Here is a 24,174-nt window from a genome sequence, read left to right as displayed (position 1 = left end):
AGGCTGTGGTTGGAGGATCACTTGAACCCAGGAAGTGGAGGTTGCTGTGAGCCAAGATCATGCCACTGCATTTCAACCTGAGCAACAGAGCAAGACCCTGTCTCCAAAAATTAAAAAAAATTAAAAAAAATAAAAGCCAGGTGCAGTGGCTCACGCCTGTAATCCCAGCACTTTGGGAGGCCAAGGCGGGCAGATCACAAGGTCAGGAGTTCAAGACCAGCCTGGCCAATATGGTGAAACCCTGTCTCCACTAAAAATACAAAAAAATTAGCTGGGTATGGTGGCAGGTGCCTGTAATCCCAGCTACTTCGGGAGGCTGAGGCAGGAGAATCACTTGAATCCAGGAGGCAGAGGTTGCAGCGAGCTGAGATCATGCCATTGCACTCTAGCCTGGGTGACAAGAGTGAAAACCTATATCAAAAAAAAAAAAAAAAAAATCATTTTATAGACTTTTATGTTTGGGAAGCACTGGTAGAGGAAAACACCTTACTGGAAATTGAAGTAGTTTACAACCCACAGACAACTTAAAATTAAGCTCCCTGAACATTCTATGTAACTTTCACTTTTACAGAGTCGACATTCACCACCTATCAGTCTTTTGACATTTGGTTATTTTCCCCATGTGTACCATGTTACTACCCTAGCCAGACTATGAATATATCACATGCAAATACTTGGCAGGCGCATCTTTTTATCTCTCATGGTTCCTAGCTCACACCTTGTCTAAAAGAAGGTCGATGAATATTTGTTGGTTTAAAAAGAGAGACAGGGCTGGGCGCGGTGGCTCATGCCTATAATCCCAGCACTTTGGGAGGCCGAGGCAGGTGGATCACGAGGTCAGGAGATCAAGACCACGGTGAAACCCCGTCTCTACTAAAAATACAAAAAATTAGCCTGGCGTGGTGGCGGGCGCCTGTAGTCCCAGCTACTCAGGAGGCTGAGGCAGGAGAATGACCCTGGGAGGGTGGAGCTTGCAGTGAGCCGAGATCGTGCCACTGCACTCCAGCCTGGGTGACAAAGCGAGACTCCATCTCAAAAAAACAAAAAACAAAACAACAACAACAACAACAACAACAACAACAACAACAACAAAGTAACAGAGACAGAACAGGGGGAAGAAAATGAGGAGGGAAAAAACCCACACTTGAAGTGATAGCAATTATTGGTAATTTGCAACTGATTACTTCATTGTAAATTGCTATTCACCAATCGGTACCCTTTCAAAGACTAGTAAGTTGTTTAAAATGCAAAAATAATGTTAATTTTTGGCTTGGCTTTAGTTGGAGCTGGATCTGCAGTCAGAAATAACTGGCTTTGGGGCATGACCTCTAAATTATATTTTCCTTTATTAGCTCAGGATGCTTTCTGCTGAGCTGGAAGTGCCTGGGGTAGGTCCCTCTGTCAGCGGATTGATGCTTAGACTGAGAATCTGATGAAGACCAAGTACCCCTGGGTCAGCATGACTGCAAAGGCCAACTGAATGGTACCACTGCTTGGGGAACAACTCACTCAGGGTGGTGGGAGCTTGCAGTTAAAAATACAAGGGACACATTTGGTTTGGTATCAGGGGCTGGTCTCAGATGCAAGCCCCTGTCCAAACATGCCTCCATCCCCTGCTCATCGGACCCAGTGCCCAGGGTTAGAGAGGGCACCATTTGAGAGATTTGTGGCTTTGAGGCTCTAAAAACCTGACATTCTTAAAGGTTCTTCCCATGCTGATGCCCTAACCCATTCCCAGTTTTGAAGCTAACCCAGCCTGGGAGAAGTAATTCATAAATAATTTGAAGCTGACACTTCAGAGGTGTTTTGATGGGAGTGGGACTTCATCTCTTTTTTCAGGAGGAGTTGAGACAGGAGAGGAGGTAGAGTCCCTGCAAGAGATAGAGATGTCTCTGAACATTCGTAGCTTTGGCTTAGGAAAATTCTGGCTCCTGTGGGGAAGAAATTGATCTTGTTTGTTCTTTTCTTTCTTCTTGGTTGAGTTCCCAGTGTGGATCTTGCAGGCGTTTTGTTCTTGGTGTCAGAACCACCCAGGCTTGGTCGTCGCTGGGTCTGGAACCTCCTACAGATTCCACTGCCTCCCTGCCACAGAGGAAAGTCATGACTGCCCCTTGCACAGACAGCAGGAGCTGGGTGTGGGGCTCAGGGAGATTCCTGCAGAGCCCTGCTGAGTGTCTGCTTCCCACTCCCTTCTTCGGGGTCCCAGTTAATGCTGCTATTGAGAAAAGACTGGAAGGAGGGGTTGGTGAGACTCAAAGCCTTGAAATCGGATCTGTGGTTGTTTTTCTCTAAAACCAAATGTATACCCACCCACTACCCGGCCAGCTGGTGCCCTTTCAGCCTAGTGACCCTGTAAGGAGTTGCTGCCAGTGGTGGAGCTGACTGAGGACATCCAGGCTCCATCCTGTTTGCCTGGCAAGTGTTTAGGAACCAGGCTCATGTTTAGACTCCACACGAGCCCTCCATGGGCATGTGGAGCCTGGTCCTCAATTTCCCATTTAACTCCCTCCTGATTGTACAGGCTTTGCACACAGTGGGCCTTCCGTAAATGCTGCTGACAGACCGGGGAGGACTTGGGGGCTGAGAGGCTACCTTTCATTTCCAGTGTTGAGGGGAGAGTATCAGAATCCTCATCTCTATCCTGAATTTCCCCAATGTCTGCCAAGGAGCCAGGGTGGGCATAGCTGTCAGTCTGTTTCTAGCCATGTTGCCAATTGTCACACCCATCAGGGCAAAGAAGAACTTCCCTCAGCAGGATGTGTGTGGACAGCAGCTGACTGTCCTGCTCTGGGGCTGGCTTGAGCAACCCCCCGCCATCTAACCACGGGCTCTCTTGTGGCTTCCCTTGTCATCAGCCCCTTCTGACCATCTGGCCACCCCAACTTCTCCTGCCTGGTGGGAATGCTATCTGGTGGGTGGCAGCCTCTCCCTGCATGGAAGCTCCAGGCAAGAGGTAGGGGGAGCAGTGGGCTGAATTGTCAGGGTTCAAACAGTTGAGCAAACACCAGTTTGCTCAGGGGTTTCTGCTGCCCACCCGGGAGCCCCAGGGCAAGGGGACCAGGCAACGTGCAATCTGCTCTTACAGCCCCCATGCTTCCAGAGGCTTTCCAGGCTGAGAAAACACATTTGAATGTTACCTCATCTTGGAGTTCCAGCAGCTTCAACCTTGATGGTGTCTTCCTCGGTGTCATTCCTGGTACACGTAGAGGCTAACGTTCACTGTGATCTTCCCGTGTGCCTGACACCATACCAAGAGCTTTCTGTGCACTATCTCACTCAATCTTCATAATAACTCTATAAGGGAGCTTCAGTTATCAATCCAGTTTCACTGACAAGCTAACTGAGGGCTGGAGAGGTTAAGTAACTTGTCTAGGATTGTGTAGCCAGTCTGTGGCAGAGCTAGGAGTCTAACGGAGGCATTATACTACTGTCTGATGTGCATGAGGACTGCTTTGTCCTGGATTAAAGTGTTTACATTTTACCAAATCTGGATCTTGTATCTATTCATCTAGCAGATGGGTCAGGTAACTATGCCCACAGGCCAAATCTAGCCATGGTATGGTCTCGTGGTTTTGTTTTTGTTTTTGTTTTTGTTTTTTTTTGAGACAGAATCTTGCTCTGTCGCCAGGCTGGAGTGCAGTTGGTGCAATCTCAGCTCACTGAAACCTCCGCCTCCTGGTTCAAGCGATTCTCCTGCCTCAACCTCCCGAGTAGCTGGGACTACAGGCATGTGACCCCACGCCCAGCTAATTTTTGTATTTTTGGTAGAGACAGGGTTTCACTGTGTCGGCCAGGATGGTCTCGATTTCTTGACCTTGTGATCTGCCCACCTCAGCCTCCCAAAGTGCTGGGATTACAGGTGTGAGCCACTGCATCCAGTCCAGCTTTTTTTGGTTTTTGTTTTTTTTAGAATCAGGGTCTCACTTTGTTGATCAGGCTAGAGTACAGTGGTGTGATCACTGCTCACTGCAGCCTAAAATTCTCGTGCTCAAACAACCCTCCCATCTTAGCCTCCCAAGTAGATGGGACTACAGGCACGAGCCACCATGCCCAGCTATACCATAGTTAAAAAACAAACAAACAAAAAATACGGGGTGTGGTGGCTCACGCCTGTAATCCCAGCACTTTGGGAGGCCGAGGCGGGCGGATCGTGAGGTCAGGAGATTGAGACCATCCTGGCTAACAAGGTGAAATGCCATCTCTACTAAAAATACAAAAAATTAGCTGTGCATGGTGGCGCGTGCCTATAGTCCCAGCTACTAGGGAGGCTGAGGCAGGACAATGGCGTGAACCTGGGAGGTGGAGGTTGCAGTGAGCTGAGATTGCGCCACTGCACTCCAGCCTGGGCGACAGAGCGAGACTCTATCTCAAAAACAAACAAATAAACAAACAAACAAACCCAAAAAACAAAAAACAAAGAAGAAAATGTGACAGAGACAGTATTTGGCCCATAAAGCCTAAAATACTGACTATTTACTATCTGGGCCCTTACAGAAAGAGTTTGCTGACCGCTGAGTTAGCATGCCACAGTATCCTGTCCCACCAATACCATCCTGAGTAAGCCCCAGCACTGTATCTGCCAGCCTCCAATTCTCTTTGGACTCGGCTGCTTCCAAGAGTGCTCTGAACCATTAAAAACTCAATGAATACATTCAGTGCATAAAGACGGATGTGCCGGGAGGGTTTTTCAAATCTTCAGTTGTACCTTTGAGTGTGTGTAAACCTCAGGCCAGTTGCCTGGCAGGTCAGCCTGTGGCATGGGTCTTGACTTTCCTGATTGTGAAATAAGGATGAGAAATCTTGGCCTTGGAATGGAGGGAAATGAAAGAGGGGCATCTGACAGACTCTCAGAAAGGCACAGGCAGGGAACTCTGGAGGCTTCTTAGAAGGAAGAACCAGCTGGGCGCGGTGGCTAATGCCTGTAATCCCAGCACTATAGGAGGCTGAGGCAGGCTGATCACCTGAGGTCAGGAGTTTGAGACCAGCCTGACCAACATGGAGAAACCCCGTCTCTACTAAAAATATAAAATTAGCTGGGGTGGTGGCAGGCGCCTTTAATCCCAGCTATTCAGGAGTCTGAGACAGGAGAATCGCTTGAACCGGGGAGGCGGAGGTTGCAGTGAGCCGAGATCGCACCATTGCACTCCAGCCTGGGCAACAAGAGCGAAACTCCATCTCAAAAAAAGAGAAAGAAGAACCAATATGAATCACAAGCAACATTATTACCTTAGCAAGTCTTTGAGCCCCCAGTTTAAATGTGTAAAGTAATCTGCTTAGGCTCAAGAAAAATCTCTTTTCCCCTTTAACACTGGATGTATGAACACATGACCAGCAGAGGCCATGTAACTGAAAGGGTTTCCATGTCTCCCCTCTCTGCTCAGGTGGTGAGTTCCCTGAGGCCTGGCCTGGATCTTATGTTTTACTTGTGTCTTCTCTGAGCTCTTGCTACCACACTTAGCACCACACAGTGAGCAACTCCGCATAGTGATCTGCCTGAGTTACATGTTACAGAAAGGTCCTGACTGGAAACAGGCCTCCAGGAAGAGGATCTAGAAAAGTAAGGGTCAGGCAGGGTGCGGTGGCTTATGCCTGTAATCCCAGCACTTTGGGACGCTGAGGTGGATGGATCACTTGAACCCAGGAGTGCGAGACCGGTCTGGGCAACATAGCAAGAACTTGTCTCTACAGAAAAAAGAGAAAAAAAAACTAGCTGGGTGTGGCAGCTCATGACTGTAATCACAGCACTTTGGGAGGCTGAGGCAAGAGGATAGCTTGAGCCTGGGAGATGACGCAGTTGGTGAGCCGTGTTCATGCTACTGCACTCCAGTCTGGGCAACATAAGAGAGACACTGTCTCAAAAAAATAAATAAAAAATAAAAGGCTAGGCATAGCCTATATTCCAACACTTTTGGAGGCTGAGGCAGGCAGATCACTTGAGCCCAAGAGTTCAAGACCAGCCTGGGCAATATGGCGAGACCCTGTCTCTACAAAAAGTACAAAAATTAGCTGGACGTGGTATGTGTGTCTGTAGTCCCAGCTACTTGGGAAGCTGAGATGGGAGGATCACTTGAGCCCAGGAGGCCAAGGCTGCAGTGAGCCATGATTGCACCACTACGCTCTAGCTTGGGTGACGGCAAGACCCTGTCTCAAAAAAAAAAAAAAAAAGAAAAGAAAAGAAAAGTAAGAGTCTTTTCTCTGCCCTCCCTCAGAACAATCTTGAGGCCCAGAGAGCAGGTGAGAGCTAGCTGAGGGGTCCTGGCACCTCAGGTGAGGGTGCTGGAGGCCAGGCCCGACGGCCCAGGCACTCCCTCCCCCTCAGAGGCCCAGCTCTTCAGGCCCTGCCTGTATCCTCCACACCCAACCCTCTTCAGTCCTCCAGGAAACATCATGAGGGTTAATTATTTCTCAGGGCTGACTCAGACAGCGGTTTTCTGCCAAAACATTCTGTCAGCCAAGCACAGTCCTGCTGTTACTCCCGTGAGGGAGCCTTTGTAAGCTGTGTGAGGAGGAAACTCCGCAGCAGGGAAGCCCAAAGCCCCGTAGCCTGGAGTGGGGTCCTGCCTGATCCCGTCGGGTGGGGCTGGTTGCTGGGAGGGCGCCCTCCCCAGTGTGAGAAGCCGGCTCCAGAAAGCTCTCACCGGCAGGCTGCCTTTCCGCCAGTCCCTGTGGGGCAATGCTCGCTTTTCGTTTTGTTGATTGGAGATTGTGTCTCTGAATAGAGCTTAATGTCCTTTTGAAATTATCTGTTCTTTTTTTTTCTTTTCTTTCCTTTTTTTTTTTTGAGATGGAGTCTTGCTCTGTCGCCCAGGCTGGAGTACAGTGGCTCTATCCCAGGACTCACTGCAACCTCCGCCTCCTGGGTTCAAGCGATTCTCCTGCCTCAGCCTCTGCAGTAGCTGGGATTACAGGTGCCTGCCACCATGCCTGGCTAATTTTTGTATTTTAGTAGAGATGGGTTTCGCCATGTTGGCCAGGCTGGTCTCAAACGCCTGACCTCAAGCGATCCATCCGCTTCGGCATCCCAAAGTGCCGAGATTACAGATGTGAGCCACTGCACCTCGCCTTTTTCTTTCTTTCTTTTAAAAATTTCTCCTGCTTTCTCCATTTGGTTTAGATTGCTGCTGTGTTCCTAAATGCTGAAGGTGAATGACGGGGCGTCTGGAGGAGAGGGATGACCCTCAAACACAAACCATCTGCCTAGGAAGCCAAACTGGGGGAGAGTTGGGGGGACATAGGAGGTCTCTTGCAGGAAGGAGGCCTAGGAGACCTTCTCTCTCATATCAGAGTGTAGGATGGGAGGGGTGAGCTCCAGAGACAGTGGGGAGCAGGGAAAGGACACCCACAGTGAACCTGAGGGACTGGGATGGCCCTGAGTGGAGATTCAAAGAGGCTGAACTGTGCTTGAGACACCTGGGACCAGAAGCCAGGAGGGAGGAGGTAGAGAGAAGTAGAACAGGGTAGCCCTGTGAATTCACTGCATGGCCGCCATTAGCTTCACCTGCCCTCTGACCAGGCCGACACCAGCACCCCGGGCACCCCATGTGGGTAGGAAGGTGTGTGTGGTGCTGTGCAAACCCGATTATCCCCCGAGTAACCCATGCCGCGTCTACAGCTTCCTGCTGCTGCGCCAGAAGCTGTGTCCTCTTATGGAAAGAAGAGCACTTCTTCATATATAAGCAGCCAGGTGAAGGCAGGGCTATTCTTGCATGAGAAATGGTGATTATACAGATCAATTCCATCTCCTGGAGGAACCCCAAACAGTGGTAAATTACACAGTTACAATTTTACCCTAAGCCCCATCTCCCCACCCCCCACAAAACAACAGACCCAACAACCATGTTTTGCAGCAAAAATATTTACAGGACAGTTACTATGTACAAGGAAGTATTTTATATATTATGTCATTTAATCTTCTCAAGGACCCTGTGATCTACCAGTGAATGAACAGAGAGACAGAGAGGCTAAAAGCTAGCCAGAAATCACAGGGCCAGAAGGGTATGAAAGCTAGGCCTTACGAGGCTGAGAATCCAGCAGGACTTGGCATCTGTTAAGTGTTCCATAAATCCTTGTTGAAGGAATAAATGGGTCTGCCAGGCCCCATGATCAGGGCTTGCCTACTGCTCCCTAAGCCATAATTCCCGTCCCTAGGATCTGGGTAAGTCAGGGCCTACAAATATGCCCCAGGGATGTTTTCTAAGATCCTGTTCTCATCTTTCTTCTGTGCTCTCCTCTCCCCAGCTGCCATCCTGTATCCCTTCCAAGAAGACATAGAATGGAGGAGTTAATTTGTTATTTGATGTACCAAGTATAGTATTTGAGTGCCTACCAATGGTGCCAAGCATTTTTCTAGATGCTGGGGTCATAGGAGTGAACAAAGCAGGATCACATTCTGAAGATCACATTCTAGCCAGGGTACAGACTTGGCTGAGAGATCAGTTCTGGCTGAACTGATGAGGGAGGATTGAGGTAAGAGCTCCGTGACTCCTCAGCTATGGGCTGCTGTGTGCACATGGGGGCAGGCACCAGCCCTCCCTCACCAATGATGTGCGCTCTCGTCCTTGTGGTTGCAGAAGTGGTCTCAGCAGCTTTGCCTCTCTGCTCTGGCCCCTTCCCTGGCCATGGTTTTCATCCCAGGATGGGCTCCTCAAAGTGTGTTTGCCACAGGACCTAGAATTGAGACTAAGAGAATCAGTCTGAGCTGAGCTCATGTTAAAAACTAGGAGGCCGGGTGCGGTGGCTCATGCCTATAATCCCAGCACTTTAGAGGCTGAGGCAGGCAGATCACAAGGTCAAGATGTTGAGACCATCCTGGCCAATATGGTGAAACCCTGTCTCTACTAAAAATACAAAAATTAGCCGGGCGCGGTGGCGGGCACCTGTAGTCCCAGCTACTCGGGAGGCAGAGGTTGAAGTGAGCCAAGATTGCGCCAGCTGCACTCCAGCCTGGTGACAGAGTGAGACCATCTCAAAAAACAAACAAACAAACAAAACCAGGAGCTAAGGCATGGCCCTTATGTTTTACTTTTATTTATTAAGTTCCTGAGTACATGTACAGGACGTGCAGGTTTGTTACACAGGTATACGTGTGCCATGGTGGTTTGCTGCACCTATCCACCCATCACCCAGGTGTTAAGCGCAGCATGCATTAGCTCTTCTCCCTAATGCTCTCTGTTCCCCTGCCTGCCCCCAACAGGCCCCCGTGAGTGTTGTTCCCCTCCCTGTGTCCATGTGTTCTCACTGTTCAGCTCCCACTTACTAGTGAGAACATACAGTGTTTGGTTTTCTGTTCCTGCATTAGTTTGCTGAGGATAATGGCTTCCAGCTTCATCCATGTCCCTGCAAAGGACATGATCTTGTTCCTTTTTATGGCTGCATAGTATTCCATGGTGTATATGTGTCACATTTTCTTTCTTTCTTTTTTCTTTTTTTGTTTGAGATGGAGTCTTGCTCTGTCGCCCAGGCTGGAATGAATGCAGTGGTGCGATCTCAGCTTGCTGCAACCTCCACCTCCCAGGATTTTTTTTTTTTTTTTGAGACAGAGTCTGGCTGTGTCACGCAGGCTGGAGTGCAGTGGCCGGATCTCGGCTCACTGCAAGCTCCGCCTCCCGGGTTTACGCCATTCTCCTGCCTCAGCCTCCTGAATAGCTGGGACTACAGGCGCCCGCCACCTCGCCCGGCTAGTTTTTTGTATTTTTTTTAGTAGAGACGGGGTTTCACCGTGTTAGCCAGGATGGTCTCAATCTCCTGACCTCGTGATCCGCCCGTCTCGGCCTCCCAAAGTGCTGGGATTACAGGCTTGAGCCACCGCACCCGGCCAACCTCCCAGGTTTAAGCAATTCCCCTGCCTGTCAGCCTCCGGAGTAGCTGGGACTACAGGCATGCACCACCACACTCTGCTAATTTTTGTATTTTTAGTAGAGATGGGTTTCACCATGTTGGCCAGGCTGGTCTCGAACTCCTGACCTCAGGTGATCTGCCCACCTTAGCCTCCCAAAGTGCTGGGATTAAAGGCATGAGCCACCATGCCCAGCTGCCACATTTTCTTTATCCAGTCTATCATTGATGGGCATTTGGGTTGATTCCATGTCTTTGCTATTGTGAATAGTGCTGCAATGGACATATGTGTGTTTGTATTCTTTTTTTTTTTTTTTTTGAGACGGAGTCTCCCTCTGTCCCGCCGGCTAGAGTGCAGTGGCGCAATCTCAGCTCACTGCAAGCTCCGCCTCCCGGGATCATGCCATTCTCCTGCCTCAGCCTCCTGAGTAGCTGGGACTACAGGCGCCCACCACCGCGCCAGGCTAATTTTTTGTATTTTTAGTAGAGACGGGGTTTCACCGTGGTCTCAATCTCCTGACCTTGTGATCCGCCCGCCTCGGCCTCCCAAAGTGCTGGGATTACAGGCGTGAGCCACCGCGCCCAGCCTGTATCTTTATAATAGAATGATTTATATTCCTTTGGGTATATACCCAGTAATGGGATTGCTGGGTCAAATGGTATTTCTGGTTCTAAATCTTTGAGGAATTGCCACACTGTCTTCCACAATGGTTGAACTAATTTACATTCCCACCAACAGTGTAATAGCTTTCTTATTTCTTCACAACCTCGCCAGCAGCTGTTGTTTCTTTTTTTAAATTTCATTTTATTGAAACAGAGTCTCACTCTGTCACCTAGGCTGGAGTGCAGTGGCGTGATCTTGGTTCACTGCAAACTCTGCCTCCCAGGTTCAAGCAATTCACCTGCCCCAGCCTCCTGAGTAGCTGGGGTTACAGGTGTGCGCCATGATTCCCAGCTAATTTTTGTATTTTTAGTGGAGACAGGGGGTTCACCATGTTGGTCAGGCTGGCCTCGAACTCCTGACCTCAAGCGATCTGCCCACCTTGGCCTCCCAAAGTGCTGGGATTACAGGTGTGAGCCACCATGCCCGGGCTATCTGTTGTCTCTTGATTTTTTAATAATTGGCATTCTGACTGACGTGAGATGGTATCTCATTGTGGTTTTCATTTGCATTTCTCTCTCTCTTTTTTTTGTTTTTGAGATGGAGTTTCACTTTTGTTGCCCGGGCTGGAGTGCAATGGCATGATCTCAGCTCACCACAACCTCCGCCTCCCAGATTCTAGCGATTCTCCTGTCTTAGCCTCCCAAACAGCTGGGATTACAGGCGCCTGGCACCATGCCCAGCTAATTTTGTATTTTTGGTAGAGATGGGGTTTCTCCATGTTGGTCAGGCTGGTCTTGAACTCCTGACCTCAGATGATCCGCCTGACTCAGCCTCACAAAGTGCTGGGGTTACAGGCGTGAGCCACCGCACCCGGCCTTTTATTTGCATTTCTCTAATGATCAGCGATGTTGAGCTTTTTTTCCCACGGTTGTTGGTCACATGTATATCTTTTTTTGAGAAGTTATTTTTATTTATTTTTTAAGGACACAGTCTCCCTCTGTTTCCCAGGCTGGAGTGCAGTGGCGCCATCATGGCTTGCTACAGCCTCAAGCTTCAGGACTCAAGCGATTCTCCCATCTTTGTCTCGTGAGTAGCTAGGACTATAGGCACGTGGCATCACGAGCGGGTAACTTTTCTATTTTTGGTAGAGATAGGATCTTATGTTACCCAGGCTGGCCTCAAGTGATCCTCCTACCTCAGTCTCTGAAAGTGCTGGGATAACAGATGAGCCACTGTGCCTGGCCTTTTACATATTATTTATTTATCTTTTTTTAATTAAAAAATTTTTTATTGGTCAGGCATGGTGGCTGACACCTGTAATCCCAGCACTCTGGGAGGCCGATGTGGGTAGATCATGAGGTCAAGAGATCAAGACCATCCTGGCCAACATGATGAAACCCATCTCTATTAAAAATACAAAAATTAGCTGGGCTTGGTGGCAGGTGCCTGTAGTCCCAGCTGCTTGGGAGGCTGAGGCAGGAGAATCGCTTGAACCTGGGAGGCAGAGGTTCCAATGAGCTGAGATCGTACCACTACACTCCAGCCTGGTGACAAAACAAGACTCTGTTTCAAACAAAACAAAACAAAACAAAAAACACAAAAGAACCTTTTTTATGCAGGGGCCATGCTAATCTTCTCTGTATTGTTCCAATTTTAGTATATATGCTGCCAAAGCGAGCACTATTTATTTATTGATGTATTTATTTATGGAGCCAGAGTCTCATTCTGTTGCCCAGGCTGGAGTACAATGGCATGATCTTAGCTCACTGCAACCTCCACCTCCCGGGTTCAAGCAATTCTCCTGCCTCAGCCTCCCGAGTAGCTGGGATTACAGGCACCCGCCACCACGCCTAGCTAATTTTGTATTTTTAGTAGCGATGGAGTTTCACCATGTTGGCCAGGCTGGTCTCGAATTCCTGACCTCAGGTGATCCACCTGCCTCAGCCTCCCATAGTGCTGAGATTACAGGCGTGAGCCACTGCACCTGGCCGCGAGCACTATTTATTCATTATCATGTGGACTGGGGACTCCTGATACCTTCTGGTTTATGACTTTGATATCTTCCTTCGACATTGCTGCTTTCCTGCCACTGGATGCAAAAAGAAAATCCTTACCTGTCCTCTGACTTTTCCTTTTTTGCTTAAGCTGGCTTTAGCTGGTTTCTGTTACTTATAATCAAATACAGTCTCATCTTGTTTTTTTTTGGGGGGGGGCGGGGACAGAGTCTCGTTCTGTTGCCCAGGCTGGAGTGCAGTGGCGTGATCTCGGCTCACTGCAACCTCCACCTCCCAGGTTCAAGCAATTCTCCTGCCTCAGCCTCCCGAGTAGCATGTGCCACCACGCCCAGCTAATTTTTAGTAATTTTAGTAGATACGGGGTTTCACTGTGTTAACCAGGCTGGTCTTGATCTCCTGACCTTGTGATCCACCCACGTCAGCCTCCCAAAGTGTTGGGATTACAGGCGTGAGCCACCGCGCCTGGCCAGTCTTATCTTGAACGTAAACAAAAACTTAGAACTTGGGTTCAGGGCAGAAGCAGCAGACCTAGAGCTGCCTGGATCTGATCAGATCCTTGAGTGACAAAGTCAAACAGGTTCCCTAGAGACCGCTGATCACTGGGGAAATTCCCTTGCCCTGCACCGCCTCTCTGCCAAGACCAAGGCCTAGGACCACATACTGACTGTGCAAACCCATCTGGATACAACCAGTCTGAATTTTCCCCAAATCTCTCTTGGTACGTAATCAGACTTCCTGATCTACACGCATTTTTTTTTCGTTACTCCACATCCTAGGAGGGAGTAAAGTTTGTGATAAAAGAAAAGAAGGAAAAATACAAACTACCTTCTAAACCGTAGGTACAGTAATGGAGTGGCTACCAGTATTGATCATGGCAAGATCATTGGAAGTTTAGCAAGAATCAGCTGCTGGGTCATAGCCTGTTTGGAAGGACAACTGTAGTCCATTAAAAAAGATTGTATATCATCCACAGAAAGCTCTTCATTTGGCTATTTTACGTCTGACTGGCTCCTACTTGCCCTACAGGCCCCAGTTTTTTCTTGCAAGCCTTCTACAAGACTAGGTTAGGGAACTCCTCTGTTAGAGCACTTCCTCACAGTGCACAGCTCACTGTGTTTATTTGTTTTAGAGATAGGGTCTCACTCCGTTGCCCAAGCTGGAGTGCAGTGGTGTGATCATAGTTCACTGCAGCGCTGAACTTCTGGGCTCCAGTGATCCTCTTGCCTCAGCTTCCCAAGTGGCTGGGACTCCAGGCACATGCCACTGCACCTGGCTAACTTTTTAAAAAAAAAAAAATTCTTGCAGAGATGGGATCTCACTGTGTTGCCCAGGATGGTCTCAAACTTCTGGCCTCAAGCAATCTGCCTGCCTTGGCCTTCCAAAGTGTTGGGATTACAGGTGTGAGCCACTGCACCCAGCCATCTCACTCTATTTAAATTGCCATCTCACTCTATTAAAATACTGTAAGTGTCCTGAGCGTAGACCCGAGTGTGTATAGCGTGGTACCTGGTGTGCGGTAGGTGTTCAATATACACGTTCCACAAAAAATAGAATTCAGGAATTAATTTAGTATTACCTAAAAAGTCTCCACACCTACCCTTCTACAGGTCATCATGTAACTTGTGCACAGACTATCAGAAAGACTTAGGTATGTGCCTTTAGGAGGCAGATAGAGCAGGCAGGGCTCAGGTGACCTTGACTAGCTAGAAATTCCAGCTGCCTCTATCAAACAGAATCTGTCACTTAGGATTAAGTTAGATTTTATGCAACAGAAAGCAAGGTTTATCCTCTTATGTAAAAGAATTCCAGGGGACTTCAGTCCTGGGCAGGAATGGTGACTCCATGAAGTTAGCAGGAACCCAAGCTGCTTCTAGCTTTCTGCAGCACCATCCTTAGTGCTGACTTCCATCCCCAAGGCTACCTCATGGTTTAAAAGGGCAGTGGCATGCCAGCCATCACATCTGCATTCCAGGCAGCAGGACAAAGGGAGAGGGACAAGCGAAGCAACAAAAGGTTGGCCCTCTGAGTCAGCTTGCTCTCAGTAGACTTCTTGAAATTTTTACATACAATATTCCCTTATATCCCAGTGGCCAGGAACGCTTGAAATGTAGATGTTAGCTGGACACTTTGCTCCATATAAACTTGGAGTTTTATAATTAAGAGGGAAACAGATATTATGCAACAAGCTGCAGTCTCTCCCCCAGTCCCCAAGCAAAACTGTCAGGAAGGACCCTCCCTTATTTTGGTAAAAAATCAGTCAATCTATAAGCAGCTCCGCTTTGCTCTGCATCTCAGTTCTCACTGATACAAGGACTAGTCATCAGTACTTTTTTCTCTATGTAAAGAACTACAATGGCTGGGCGCAGTGGCTCACGCCTGTAATCCCGGCACTTTGGGAGGCCAAGGCGGGTGGATCACTTGAGGTCAGGAATTTGAGACCAGCTTGGCCAACATGGTGAAACCCCATCTCTACTAAATATACAAAAATTAGCCAGGTGTGGTGGCGCATGCCTGTAGTCACAGCTACTCGAGAGGCTGAATCCCTTGAATTCAGGAGGCAGAGGTTGCAGTGAGACGAGATTGCACTACTGGACTCCAACCTCGGTGACACAGCGAGATGCCATCTCAAAAAAAAAAAAAAAAAAAAAAAAAAGAACTACACGAGAAGGGTCCTCTCCCTTGCTCTGTTTCTTGAACTTACCACTCGCACTCATTACTAGATGGGACCACATGAAGAGTTCAATGCAGAACTGCAGAAAGGCTCTTCAGCACGTGGGCATCTCTCACAGGGCTGGATAATTGAGCTGAAATGAGCTGACAGTCATGTTGACTATAAGGCAGTGCATTAGGGGCCCTGCTGTAGCAGTGATAGCCTGGATGCCCTGCATCCAGGGCAGGAAATGCTCTGAGAACACATAGGCCTGGGCACTGGTCTTCAGGACCACGTGAAAGAGGAAGGACCCCATTCCTTTCACCCTCATCCTCCAAGGCAGGTAGTACCAATAGCTATGCCTACAGCATCTTCCCCATAGGTGTGGGCAGAAGACTCCACTCGCTTGAACTCTCTAATTAGTGCTTTTTCAAACTGCAGCTTGATTTTCTCTTAAATGGGAAGTGTCTGAATGTAGGACAACTGTGGGAAAGGAAGCATGGGAGAGTAATGATGAGCTTGGGTTGCAATCCTGGCCTTGCCCGTTGTTTTCTGTGTTACGTTGCTAACTTGTTTCACTCCCCCCAAGTGTCTATTTCATGAGGTAAAATAGGAATGGTAATGACACCCCCCTTGCCGAGCCGCTCAGAGGATTAAACAAGATAATGTAGGTGAATGCAGTTAGCATAGTGCCTGGGGTACAATGGGTACTCGATAAAAGAGAAAATAAAATGGAGATAGATGGCAAAAGCCATTGTGAAGACTCAACCCCTAAACAAAGCTTCCTCTGAAATTACAGAAATTTGCAACCCTGGCATCTTGGCTGGAATCCCAGGATAAGATGGGCATTTACAGCAGTAAAGCCAGCCACAGCCCAGGACACCAGGCCCCAGAGGCCAGGGGCTCCTCCCCACCAGAGAGCTGCCGAGCTCAGGAAACTGGTTCACATTTTGTCCTGGGGACACTGCACTTGGAAAAACATTATTGATTCCATGGTTCAGGTTGCAAAGGGAGGAAGAAAGATTGAATTTCATCACATAAAGCACTTATGCCTACTGTACTTTCTCTTTAGAGAGGCACTTGGCAATCATTTTCATTAGTGTCTCTTCTTAAAACAATCTTAAAGATAGCTTATCCCCATTTTATAAAGGCAGAACGTAGGAGAAATAACTGGCTGAAGAGCATGTGGCAGGGTGGCAAAAGTCAGAGTTTATGATCTCCAAATTTCTGGCGTATTGCTTAACTAACTAAGCTTCAGCAATCCACTCCACAAATGCCTGGCGGGGGCCTCTCAGTCATACACTTATTGCTCAAATCAGTCACTCATGATCACCAGAAAAATGCAGACATGTAAATCTAGGCTACATGATTCATTTTTCTTAGTAGCTTAGGACAGGAGGTGAAAAGTGACTTTTCCAACCATATCACAAGTGGGTCTGCATCTAGCAAGTCCTGGAACAGGGATGTTGGAACTATTCCAGGATATATGTCATACCATAGAGCTCTGGATGCCTACAAGCAATGAAGATGGGGTGGGGGCAGTGAAATAGCCAGCTCCTACGCTAAGTGCAGCCCTCCTCACCAGGGCTGTAGACAGGCTGCCCCCTCACCTGAGGAACTCATGTCTTTGATCACGGCAGCATCACAACCTGTCCCTGATACCAAAAGGAGAAACACTCTTGGCCTGTGCCCTCTTGGATGGATCGTTTTTCTGAGAACAGGACGTTTAGTGAGTTTGTCTCAAACTGCACAGAGAACATGGTGAACCTACTAGGGCTGATTGCTGTGGGAAATTAAGAAGACAGGGATAATGGCTTTTCCTCAGTTGCTAAAGCCAGCACGTACCTGAAATGAGCCCCAAAGCTCAGGTCTGACTTAATGCCTTTCTTGTCTTGGGAAGAGAGTTTATCAGATTCCAAAGAATGCATTTCAGTTATCTTTGTTTCCAATACTGAAGCAGCTCCCTCTGCTCACTGAGGCAGAGCCTTTTCTATCTCTTTTTCAGAAAAATCCCAAGGAACAATTGTTTTGGATTACTTAGTGGACTCAGCGTGGAAACTGCTTGTGTGGCCCAGCTAGGTAGGGGGATTCAGACAAGGAGACCTGACCTGGAGCTTCTGGGATGATTCCAAGGTATTGCATGAATGCGTCTGCTGTGTGTTCGTTAACTGCTGGGGAGAAAACTCTGAGCCATCTACTCTCAGTTTTCAAGACAGGCTTCAGCAGGCAAGCAGCTTGTTGGGAGGCATCCTTAGTCAGCTGGGAAAGTAAGGCTGACGCGCTGTCCGACCTCAGCGAGGCATGTGTCATACTCTTTCCGTTCTCTGGCACTCTCTGGCTCTTCCTAAGGCCTTTTCTCAACCAGGCACATTATGTGATGTAGACAGCAAGCAGGATGGGAGGCTGGCAGTCCCCAGAGCGGAGCTCGCAGTGGCCACTTAGACTTCCTCATATCACACCGTTGGCTTCCAAGCCCAGATGTAGGTGCTTGTCCCTCCCGTTGGGATCTTGCCAAATCTTTTGTAACATTTTAAAACAGCCATTGAAGTGCCAGATGACAAAATTTTCCTTGGAGATTGAGAAATTCTGATTGGGATGATGGCAGCATTCTGGAATTTATGTCAGATTTGCTTCCCAGGGGCCGGAAGCAAGGAGGTCAAGACTCCAGGTCCCCATCCCAGTTTAACCAAAGAACCACTACTTTTTTTCTTTTCTTTTCTTTTTTTTTCTCAGACAGAGTCTTGCTCTGTCACCCATGCTGGAGTGTAGTGGTGCGATCTTGGCTCCTGCAACCTCCACCTCCCAGGTTCAAGCGATTCTTTTGCCTCAGCCTCCGGAGTGGCTGGGATTACAGGTGTGTGCCACAATGCTTGGCTAATTTTTGTAGTTTTAGTAGAGATGGGGTTTTACCATGTGGCGAGGCTGGTCTTGAACTCCTGGCCTCAAGTGAACTGCCCAGTTTGGCCTCCTAAAGTGCTGGAACTACAGGCATGAGCCAGTGCACCCAGGCCCCTACATTTTTTTTTTTTTTTTTTTTGAGATGAGATCTTGCTCTGTTGCTCAGGCTAGAGTGCAGTGGCATGATCATAGCTCACTGCAGCCTCAAACTCCTGGGCTTAAGAGATCCTCCAGGGCCGGGCACGGTGGCTCACGCCTTTTGTATTTTTTGTAGAGACAGAGTCTTGCTATATTGTCCAGGTTGGTCTTGAACTCCTAGCCTTAAGAAATCATCCCACCTCCGCCTCCCCAAGAGCTAGAATTACAGGCATGAGCTACTACACCTGGCCTTTCTTTTTGGTTTTACATACTGAAGTTAGGCACAGATTTCAATTGAAAGAGGGTTTCGTTGCTTTAAAAGTGTTTTAAAAGCCCTGCCTTGCATTATCCTTATCCCCTCCATTAGTAGCTATACAGAATTTTAAAAGAGAAAAAATCAGAAAGGGAAAGGTAAGTTATTCCTTGGGTATGCAGAAAAGCCACAGCTGTCGTTTGGGCCTCAGCAGGGCATCTGTGCAGGTGTCTGCGCATTAGCAGCACCATCTGCTTGGTTGTCTCTCAAAGGAAGAAGAATCCTGGCCTGATGAACTCCTCAAGCTCTCTTCTTTGGGAAATAGGAAGATCACAATTTGAAATCTTAATCCAAGGTAATAATTGAATATATAAGCACCCTACATAATCCACAGCTTAAAAATGTGAAATTAAGTCACGAATTGCTTTCAAATGTAGCAGGTATCTTCTAGCCTCTTCCAGTCCTGAAAGGCGCCACCAAATGCAGCCTCAGAGTCAAGCCCCCAAATAAATACATGCTAATAAGGCTGATTTTCCCTTTTCACTCTTCTCCTGGGCAGTATGAACCTTTGACTAGAGAGAGCCAGAAAGGAGCATCTCAACCCACTTAGGTGGTGGCCTCTTTTAAAGTGAAACGTGAAGCCAGGGCTCCAAACCGTCACTGTCCTGAGAGTTCCCAGGAAGGCTTTTGTGTGGTAACCTGGATGCCCGTCCAAATGGCCTTGGCTGGTCCCATCCCTCACTCTAGCTCCCTAAGGGTCCTGCTGCTATCAATTGACTGTGAACATTTCCTTTCACTGCCTTTTGCAAACTGCTGGGTGAGTGCCAAGTAGTAGCTTTGCAGGGTTCATTCACCCCAGGGCTGGGAGCTTTTCAGCAGTGTAGGCAGGTTATGTGTTTCAAATCAGCATAGTAGGGCAGAGTGATTTGGAAGCCATTTCATTTTTCAGTTCATCAAACTCCTACTCACTGGGAATCTCTAAACCAGCGATACGAAACCTTTCTGGAGTTGTGACACCCTGTTGTCACTCATTTTATTTCATCAAACACCCACCCCTCTTAAAAATACCATGAGGCATGTATTTATTTTTAAGATGAAAATGAATTAAAATTGGAAAATTACCTAAGAATTTTCTGGCACTCTAGCAAAAAAGGAGATCTACCAGAGGTGTTTGGAAGTCAGGATCTTCACTAAGAATCATCACTCTACACAGGGAAGACATTTGACCGAATTGGGAAGTAGGAAGAATTTGTCCTTGCTTCTCCCCTCTCCCACGATCTAATTCCCTCCCTGCCCGCACATTCCCTCCCCAGGCATCCAGGCACTCACACTACCCCATATCTCCCTCCATGGTACGTCACGCAGAACTGGCCCTTACCACCCACATCCCCCAGCCCTGCTCTGCAACTGTTTCCTCTCATTGCTCCTGTTAACATACCTGATGCCCACTCCTTCTGCAGGTAGCCCCTGTAGGTTAGTTGTTTCTTTAGAAAGGAGTAACAACTTCTATTTTCTTTTTTTTTTGAGATGGAGTCTCTCTCTGTTGCCCAGGCTGGAGTGCAATGGCACGATCTTGGCTCACTGCAACCTCTGCCTCCTGGGTTTAAGTGATTCTCCTGCCTCAGCCTCCTGAGTAGCTGGGATTATGGGTGTGGGCCACCATGCTTAGCTACTTTTTTTGTATTTTTAGTAGAGACGGGGTTTCACCATGCTGGCCAGGCTGGTCTCGAACTTCTGACCTCAAGTGATCTGCCCGCCTCAGCCTCCCAAAGTGTTGGGATTACAGGTGTGAGCCACCCCGCCCAGCCTAGGAGTAACAACTTCTAAGTTCATTTTCAGCACAAAAATGTTAGTAGAGTTAACCTTGATGATAATGCCTTAAAGTCTTAATCCCTCCAAGGGATATTTGTATTTTTTTAAATCCCTAGAATGCTCAGCAGAAGGGATATTTGTAATGTAACTAGAGACAATATCATACACAAAAAAATTAATTTCCAATGGAATTTCAATGGGTAACAGAAAGGAAGTGTGGGAGGTTGGTCCATTCTGCCTTCTGGTAATGGCCCCCTCGCTGTGCAAGTATTCTCTTTGGGATAATATAAAAGACACTGGGACTGGGTGTGGTGGCTCACGCCTGTAATCCCAGCATTTTAGGAGGTTGAAGCGGGCAGATCACCCGAAGTCAGGAGTTCAAGACCAGCCTGGCCAACGTGGTGAAACCATGTCTCTACTAAAAATACAAAAATTAGCCAGGTGTGGTGGTGTGCACCTGTAATCCCAGTGACCCAGGAGACTGAGGCATGAGAATAGCTTGAACCTGGGAGGCAGAGACTACAGTGAGCTGAGATTGCGCCACTGCTCTCCAGCCTAGGCAACAAAGCAAGGCTCTGTCAAAAAAAGAAAAAAAGACATTGCATAAGAGTCAGTGACCTGGATCTATTTCTGACTTAATCCAATTCAACCAATATTTACTAAGCCCCTCCTATATGCCTGGAATTCGGCTACACCTTCGGTATCCAAGATGAATAAGACACATTCCATGTCCTCAGTGAAATCCCAGTCTATCAGGAGGCATCTGATACCTACCTACTGAATGCTTCTCTAGCAGTTAGGCAAAATGCTATGGGAACACAGTAGAGAGGATGATTGATTCTGTCTGGAGAAAACTGCAGAGAATTAATATTTGCATTGGCCTTTGAGGATGAGAAGGAGTTCAGCAGGCTGGGAAAGGGAGGAGAAAGAGAGGTCAGTGGGAAAAAAACCCACCAGAACAAAAGCACAGGGAGGTGACTGCTGGGGAAGTCCAAGTATCTGGAGGACAAGAAGGGAAGTAGCGGGGATGAAGCTGAAAGCAAGGCTAGGGTCAGATTTTGGAAAAGCTTTCACTGCCTTACTAAGGAATGGAAGAATCAGCTGCAGACGATGGAGCCATCAGAACGTTTTGAAACCTCCATAGACACATTCTGGAGATCGCCACCTTCTCTCAGGCAAAAGACAATGGAGGCTCCATCCAGGGTTATAAGGAGAATGGAAAGGAAAGACACTGAGGATAGGATACATGCAAATAATTGGCTCCTTTGATGTTGGAGTTAAAGGAGAAGGAGAAGTCATAGGTTTCTTGCTTAGGCTTGCTAAGTAACGGCGATGCCACTAATTGAAGATAGGGATGATAGGAACAAGGGTCCATGGGAAAGAACAATGAGCTCAATTTTAGGCCTGTTGGCTTAAGAGACCAAGGGCTAGTGTGAAGATGGTTTTGATGTTGCTACACAGGATTCTTCTCTCGTTTATGTTTTTGGTCTTCTTAACAAGACACTAGGTGCTTGTCTGAGCCGGGCACACATCCATCTCTACGATGTCTCTTCTTCCAGTTCTGTCATTTCTTCCATCAGACAGGATGGTGAGAGTGTAGACAAAGTTTAAACAAGAGTCCTGGGACTGCTGCTGCTATTAAGCAGAGGCCAAGTCACATGGAAGCTTCTGGAAGCTCAGGTTCTCACTTGCATACAGATCTGCTTCTTTGCGTTCTAGATGTTAAACTCCTCACCTTCCATTCATCTTTTGTTTTCAATTTATCTTTCTCAAATAATATCCTTGCTTGAGGAACTAATCATTTTCCCAAACAGAACCTGTGACTTCTTCCTTGCTCATTTCAGCAAGAACATCGTTGAGTGAAAACCTATAACTAGAACTCTGTTGTGAAGATAAAGTAGTTCAGGAAATGTTTGGATCATTAGGAGTTCATCTCAGAAACTCTAAAAATGTGCACGCTCTTTGAGCTAGTAACCCTACTTTTTAGGATTTATCTTAGAGGAATACTGGACAAGTGGACAAATATGTATGTATAATATTGGCACTCTTTTTTTTTGAGACAGGGTCTCACTGTGTTATCAGGGTGGAATCCAATGGCATGATCATGGCTCACTGCAGACTTGACCTCCTGGGCTCAAGCGATCCTCCCACCTCAGCCTCCTGAGTAGCTGAGACTGCAGGTGTACACCACCACACAAGGCTAATTTAAAAAATTTTTGTAAATACGGGGTCTCAGTACATTGCCCAGGCTGGGCTCAAACTCCTGAGCTCAAGCAATTCTCCTGCCTTGGCCTCCCAAAGTGTTGGGATTATAAGTATGAACCACTGAACCTAGCCTCAATATTGTCACTCTTGCTTATTGTAGTAAAAAACTAAGAAATGTCCACAAATTAGAGATTCACTAAATTACTTAAAATGATCCATATAATGACATTTAATAAAAATTAACTCATTAAAAATGACCATGTAAGCTGGGCACAGTGGCTCATGCCTGTAATCCCAGCACTTTGGGAGGCCAAGGAGGGAGGATCACCTGAGGCTGGAGTTCAAGACCAGCCTGGGCAGCATAGCAAGACGCTGTCTCTACAAAAGTTGTTTTTAAAAAAATGACAATGTAGATTAACATTTATTGACAACTGGAAAGTTAGAAAGACATTCAAGATTTATTACTGGAAAAGAATAGATTATGTAAATTTATTATACAAAACATTTAATGAAAAGATCTGAAAACCAAAATTGGCAAAATGTAAGTAAAAATTATCTGAGAGGACAGTGGAAGGAATTTCTATTGGTTTAATTATTGTTCTTTCTGCTGTCATTACCTCCTAATTTTATTTTTTTTCTTTTTTTTTGAGATGGAGGTTCAGTCTTGTTGCCCAGGCTAGAGTGCAATGGCGTGATCTCAGCTCACTGCAACCTCTGCCTCCCAGGATCAAGTGATTCTTCTGCCTCAGCCTCCCGAGTAGCTGGGATTACAGGCATGCACCACCATGCCTGGCTAATTTTGTATTTTTAGTAGAGACGGGGTTTCTCCATGTTGGTCGGGCTGGTCTCAAACTCCTGACCTCAGGTGATCCGCCTGCCTCAGTCTCCCAAAGTGCTGGGATTACAGGTGTGAGCCACCGCACCCGGCCTCCTAATCTTTTTTTTTTTTTTTTTTGCAATGGAGATGGGGGAGTGGAGAGGGGTTATCTCTATGTTGCCCACGCTGGCCTTGAACTCCTGGGCTCAAGCAATCCTCCTGCATAACTGGGACTACAGACATGCCCCACTGTACTGGCCTATTTCCTAATCTTTTTACAACAACTATGTATTACTGGTATAAAGAAATAACTGGCTAGGCGCAGTGGCTCACACCTGTAATCACAACACTTCGGGAGGACGAGGCGGGCGGATTACCTGAGGTCAGGAGTTCAAGACCAGCCTGACCAACATGGAGAAACCCAGTCTCTACTAAAAATACAAAAATTAGTCAGATGTGGTAGTAGGTGCCCATAATCCCAGCTACTTGGAAGGCTGAGGCAAGAGAATCGCTTGAACCTGCGAGGCAGAGATTGCGGTGAGCTGAGATCACACCATTGCACTCCAGCCTGGGCAACAGGAGTGAAACTCCATCTCAAAAAAAAAAAAAAAAAAAAAAAGAAAGAAAGAAAAGAAAAAGAAATATCTGGCTGGGCGCAGTGGTTCATGCCTGTAATCTCAGCACTTTAGGAGGCCAAGACGGGTGGATTGCTTGAGGTCAGGAGTTCGAGACCAGCCTGGCTAACATGGTGAAACCCCATCTCTACTAAAAATACAAAAATTAGCTGGGTGTGGTGGCACATGCCTGTAGTCCCAGCTACTTGGGAGGCTGAGGCACGAGAATCACTTGAATCCAGGAGGCGGAGGTTGCAGTGAGCCGGGATCGCACTACTGCACTCCAGCCTGGGCAACAGAGTGAGACTCCATCTCAAAAAAAAAAAAAAAAAAA

The 24,174-nt window shown here is 47.4% G+C and overlaps 1 long non-coding RNA gene and 1 other non-coding gene across 2 annotated transcripts in view; both read right to left on the bottom strand.

The window, feature by feature from the left end:
- Positions 1-1,164: 1,164 nt before the first annotated feature.
- Positions 1,165-24,174, bottom strand: part of LOC111536995 — a 50,428-nt gene continuing 27,418 nt past the window's right edge. Inside the window, exons 2-3 of the long non-coding RNA XR_002729880.1 lie at positions 15,155-15,257; positions 1,165-2,082 (exon numbers count right to left, since the gene is read on the bottom strand). This is a non-coding gene — a long non-coding RNA (uncharacterized LOC111536995). The remainder of the gene's footprint in view (positions 2,083-15,154; positions 15,258-24,174) is intronic.
- LOC111537167 lies at positions 12,013-12,119 on the bottom strand. Its single transcript, XR_002729928.1, has one exon. It is a non-coding gene; the product is annotated as a U6 spliceosomal RNA (small nuclear RNA).

Source organism: Piliocolobus tephrosceles, chromosome 1 (genome assembly GCF_002776525.5).
Source record: "Piliocolobus tephrosceles isolate RC106 chromosome 1, ASM277652v3, whole genome shotgun sequence".
Classification (NCBI taxonomy): Eukaryota; Metazoa; Chordata; class Mammalia; order Primates; family Cercopithecidae; genus Piliocolobus; species Piliocolobus tephrosceles.
This window is presented reverse-complemented; position numbering and strand designations above follow the sequence as displayed.